Source organism: Triticum aestivum, chromosome 1D, assembly GCF_018294505.1.
Source record: "Triticum aestivum cultivar Chinese Spring chromosome 1D, IWGSC CS RefSeq v2.1, whole genome shotgun sequence".
Classification (NCBI taxonomy): domain Eukaryota; kingdom Viridiplantae; phylum Streptophyta; class Magnoliopsida; order Poales; family Poaceae; genus Triticum; species Triticum aestivum.
The window spans coordinates 118,409,826-118,416,119 of NC_057796.1; positions in this window are offsets into that span (position 1 = coordinate 118,409,826).

Consider the following 6,294-nt stretch of genomic DNA (forward strand, 5'->3'; position numbering starts at 1 on the left):
CGAGCTTTGTAGACAGTAATATTACCTTCAGCGTTAGTCTTCATCTTGAAGATCCATTTATTCTCTATGGCTTGCCGATCATCGGGCAAGTCAACCAAAGTCCACGCTTTGTTCTCATACATGGATCCCATCTCAGATTTCATGGCCTCAAGCCATTTCACGGAATATGGGCTCATCGTCGCTTCCTCATAGTTTGTAGGTTCGTCATGGTCAAGTAACATGACTTCCAGAACAGGATTACCGTACCACTCTGGTGCGGATCTGTTGGAGATCGTTGCAGAAATTAAAAAAATTCTACGCATCACCAAGAACAATCTATGGAGTCTTCTAGCAACGAGAGGGAAAAGAGTGCATCTACATACCCTTGTAGATCGTGCGCGGAAGCGTTCAAGTGAACGGGGTTGATGGAGTCGTACTCGTCGTGATCCAAATCACCGATGACCGAGCGCCGAATGGACGGCACCTCCGCGTGCAAAACACGTACGGTTGGGGAAGACGTCTCCTCCTTCTTGATCCAGCAAGGGGAGGGAGAGGTTGATGGAGATCCAGCAGCACGATGGCGTGGTGGTGGAAGCAGCGAGGATCTCGGCAGGGCTTCGCCAAGCTCAGCGAGAGGGAGAGGTGTCACGGGAGGGAGAGGGAGGCGCCAGGGGCTTGGGGTGCTGCTCCCATGCGCCTCCCCACTATATATAGGGGTGGAGGGGGCTGGTTTCTTGCCCTCCAAGTCCATTGGGGCGTTGGCAAAGGTGGGGGAAAGAAATCCCATCATTTCCCTTCCCCACCGATTGTTATCCCCCTTTTTTAGGGATCTTGATCTTATCCCTTCGAGATATGATCTTATTCCTTCTAAGGTGGGATCTTGGTGCACCTTGACCAGGGGTGTGGGGCCTTGCCCCCACTACCCACGTTCATGTGGGTCCCCCCATGCAGGTGGGCCCCACTTTGGAACCTTCTAGAACCTTCCCGGTACAATACCAAAAAATCCCGAACATTTTCCGGTGGCCAAAATAGGACTTCCCATATATAAATCTTTACCTCCGGACCATTCCGGAACTCCTCGTGACGTCCGGGATCTCATCCGGGACTCCGAACAACTTTCGGTTAACCGCATACTAATATCTCTACAACTCTAGCGTCACCGAACCTTAAGTGTGTAGACCCTACGGGTTCGGGAGACATGCAGACATGACCGAGACGACTCTCCGGTCAATAACCAACAGCGGGATCTGGATACCCATGTTGGCTCCCACATGTTCCACGATGATCTCATCGGATGAACCACGATGTCAAGGATTCAATCAATCCCGTATATAATTCCCTTTGTCAATCGGTACGTTACTTGCCCGAGATTCGATCTTCGGTATCCCAATACCTTGTTCAATCTCGTTACCGGCAAGTCACTTTACTCGTACCGTAATGCATGATCCCGTGACCAAACACTTGGTCACATTGAGCTCATTATGATGATGCATTACCGAGTGGGCCCAGAGATACCTCTCCGTCATACGGAGTGACAAATCCCAGTCTCGATTCGTGCCAACCCAACAGACACTTTTGGAGATACCCGTAGTGCACCTTTATAGGCACCCAGTTATGTTGTGACGTTTGGCACACCCAAAGCACTCCTATGGTATCCGGGAGTTGCACAATCTCATGGTCTAAGGAAATGATACTTGACATTTGGAAAAGCTCTAGCAAACGAACTACACGATCTTGTGCTATGCTTAGGATTGGGTCTTGTCCATCACATCATTCTCCTAATGATGTGATCCCGTTATCAATGGCATCCAATGTCCATAGTCAGGAAACCATGACTATCTGTTGATCAACGAGCTAGTCAACTAGAGGCTCACTAGGGACATGTTGTGGTCTATGTATTCACACATGTATTACGATTTCCGGATAACACAATTATAGCATGAACAATAGACAATTATCATGAACAAGGAAATATAATAATAACCATTTTATTATTGCCTCTAGGGCATATTTCCAACAGTCTCCCACTTGCACTAGAGTCAATAATCTAGTTACATTGTAATGAATTGAACACCCATAGAGTTCTGGTGTTGATCATGTTTTGCTCTAGGGAGAGGTTTAGTCAACGGATCTGCTACATTCAGGTCTGTATGTACTTTACAAATATCTATGTCTCCATTTTGAACATTTTCACGAATGGAGTTGAAGTGACGCTTGATATGCCTGGTCTTCCTGTGAAACCTGGGCTCCTTGGCAAGGGCAATAGCTCCAGTGTTGTCACAGAAGAGAGGCATCGGGCCCGACGCATTGGGAATAACTCCTAGGTCGGTAATGAACTCCTTCACCCAGATTGCTTCTTGTGCTGCCTCTGAGGCCGCCATGTATTCCGCTTCACATGTAGATACCGCCACAACGCTTTGCTTGCAACTGCACCAGCTTACTGCCCCACCATTCAAAATATACACGTATCCGGTTTGTGACTTAGAGTCATCCAGATCTGTGTCGAAACTAGCATCGACGTAACCCTTTACGACGAGCTCTTTGTCACCTCCATAAACGAGAAACATATCCTTAGTCCTCTTCAGGTACTTCAGGATATTCTTGACCGCTGTCCAGTGTTCCATGCCGGGATTACTTTGGTACCTTCCTACCAAACTTACGGCAAGGTTTACATCAGGTCTGGTACACAGCATGGCATACATAATAAACCCTATGGCCGAGGCATAGGGGACGACACTCATCTTTTCTCTATCTTCTGCCGTGGTCGGGTATTGAGCCATGCTCAATTGCACACCTTGCAATACAGGCAAGAACCCCTTCTTGGACTGATCCATATTGAACTTCTTCAATATCTTGTCAAGGTACGTACTTTGTGAAAGACCAATGAGGCGTCTTGATCTATCTCTATAGATCTTGATGCCTAATATATAAGCAGCTTCTCCAAGGTCCTTCATTGAAAAACACTTGTTCAAGTAGGCCTTTATGCTTCCCAAGAATTCTATATCATTTCCCATCAACAGTATGTCATCCACATATAATATGAGAAATGCTACAGAGCTCCCACTCACGTTCTTGTAAACACAGGCTTCTCCATAAGACTGTGTAAACCCAAACGCTTTGATCATCTCATCAAATCGAATGTTCCAACTCCGAGATGCTTGCACCAGCCCATAGATGGAGCGCTGGAGCTTGCATACCTTGTTAGCATTCTTAGGATCGACAAAACCTTCCGGCTGCATCATATACAATTCTTCCTTAAGAAAGCCGTTAAGGAATGCCGTTTTGACGTCCATTTGCCATATCTCATAATCATAGTATGCGGCAATTGCTAACATGATTCGGACGGACTTCAGCTTCGCTACGGGTGAGAAAGTCTCATCGTAGTCAACCCCTTGAACTTGTCGATAACCCTTAGCGACAAGTCGAGCTTTATAGATGGTAACATTACCATCCGCGTCTGTCTTCTTCTTAAAGATCCATTTGTTTTCTATCGCTCGCCGATCATCGGGCAAGTCTGTCAAAGTCCACACTTTGTTTTCATACATGGATCCTATCTCGGATTGCATGGCTTCAAGCCATTTGTCGGAATCTGGGCCCGCCATTGCTTCTACATAGTTCGAAGGTTCACCGTTGTCTAACAACATGATTTCCAAGACAGGGTTGCCGTACCACTCTGGCGCGGAACGTGTCCTTGTGGACCTACGAAGTTCAGTAGGAGCTTGATCCGAAGTACCTTGATTATCATCATCATTAACTTCCTCTCTAGTCGGTGCAGGCACCACAGGAACATCTTCCTGAGCTGCGCTACTTTTCGGTTCAAGAGGTAGTACTTCATCAAGTTCCACTTTCCTCCCACTTACTTCTTTCGAGAGAAACTCTTTCTCCAGAAAGGACCCGTTCTTGGCAACAAAGATCTTGCCTTCGGATCTGAGGTAGAAGATATACCCAATGGTTTCCTTAGGGTATCCTATGAAGACGCATTTTTCCGACTTGGGTTCGAGCTTTTCAGGTTGAAGTTTCTTGACATAAGCATCGCATCCCCAAACTTTTAGAAACGACAGCTTAGGTTTCTTCCCAAACCATAATTCATACGGTGTCGTCTGAACAGATTTCGATGGAGCCCTATTTAAAGTGAATGCGGCAGTCTCTAAAGCATAGCCCCAAAATGAGAGCGGTAGATCGGTAAGAGACATCATAGATCGCACCATATCCAATAGAGTGCGATTACGACGTTCGGACACACCATTTCGCTGAGGTGTTCTAGGCGGCGTGAGTTGTGAAACTATTCCACATTTCCTTAAGTGTGTGCCAAATTCGTGACTCAAATATTCCCCTCCATGATCTGATCGTAAGAACTTTATTTTTCTATCACGTTGATTCTCAACCTCACTCTGAAATTCCTTGAACTTTTCAAAGGTCTTAGACTTGTGTTTCATTAGGTAGACATACCCATATCTACTCAAGTCATCAGTGAGAGTGAGAACATAACGATAGCCACCGCGAGCCTCAACACTCATTGGACCGCACACATCAGTATGTATGATTTCCAATAAGTTGGTTGCTCGCTCCATTGTTCCGGAGAACGGAATCTTGGTCATCTTACCCATGAGGCATGGTTCGCACGTGTCAAATGATTCGTAATCAAGAGACTCCAAAAGTCCATTTGCATGGAGCTTCTTCATGCGTTTGACACCAATGTGACCAAGACGGCAGTGCCACAAGTATGTGGGACTATCATTATCAACCTTACATCTTTTGGTATTCACACTATTAATATGTGTAACACTACGTTCGAGATTCATTAAGAATAAACCATTAACCAGCGGGGCATGACCATAAAACATATCTCTCATATAAATAGAACAACCATTATTCTCGGATTTAAATGAGTAGCCATCTCGAATTAAACGAGATCCTGATACAATGTTCATGCTCAAAGCTGGCACTAAATAACAATTATTGAGGTTTAAAACTAATCCCGTAGGTAAATGTAGAGGTAGCGTGCCGACAGCGATCACATCGACCTTGGAACCATTCCCGACGCGCATCGTCACCTCGTCCTTTGCCAGTCCCCGTTTATTCCGTAGCTCCTACTTTGAGTTACAAATATGAGCAACCGCACCGGTATCAAATACCCAGGAGCTACTACGAGTGCTGGTAAGGTACACATTAATAACATGTATATCACATATACCTTTGGTGTTGCCGGCCTTCTTGTCCGCCAAGTACTTGGGGCAGTTCCGCTTCCAGTGACCACTTCCCTTGCAATAAAAGCACTCAGTCTCAGGCTTGGGTCCATTCTTTGGCTTCTTCCCGGCAACTGGCTTACCGGGCGCGGCAACTCCCTTGCCGTCCTTCTTGAAGTTCTTCTTACCCTTGCCTTTCTTGAACTTAGTGGTTTTATTCACCATCAACACTTGATGTTCCTTTTTGATCTCCACCTCCGCTGATTTTAGCATTGAATATACCTCAGGAATGGTCTTTTCCATCCCCTGCATATTGAAGTTCATCACAAAGCTCTTGTAGCTCGGTGGAAGCGACTGAAGGATTCTGTCAATGACCGCGTCATCCGGGAGATTAACTCCCAGCTGAGTCAAGCGGTTGTGTAACCCAGACATTTTGAGTATGTGCTCACTGACAGAACTATTTTCCTCCATCTTACAACTGAAGAACTTGTCAGAGACTTCATATCTCTTGACCCGGGCATGATCTTGGAAAACCATTTTCAGCTCTTCGAACATCTCATATGCTCCGTGTTGCTCAAAACGCTTTTGGAGCCCCGGTTCTAAGCTGTAAAGCATGCCGCACTGAACGAGGGAGTAATCATCAGCACGCTGCTGCCAAGCGTTCATAATGTCTTGGTTCTCTGGGATGGGTGCGTCACCTAGCGGTGCTTCTAGGACATAATCTTTCTTGGCATCAATGAGGATGATCCTCAGGTTCTGGACCCAGTCCGTATAGTTGCTGCCATCATCTTTCAGTTTGGTTTTCTCTAGGAACGCGTTGAAGTTGAGGGCAACATTAGCGTGGGCCATTTGATCTACAAGACATATTGTAAAGATTTTAGACTAAGTTCATGATAATTAAGTTCATCTAATCAAATTATTCAATGAACTCCCACTCAGATAGACATCCCTCTAGTCATCTAAGTGAAACATGATCCGAGTCAACTAGGCCGTGTCCGATCATCACGTGAGACGGACTAGTCAACATCGGTGAACATCTTCATGTTGATCGTATTTTCTATACGACTCATGTTCGACCTTTCGGTCTCTTGTGTTCCGAGGCCATGTCTGTACATGCTAGGCTCGTCAA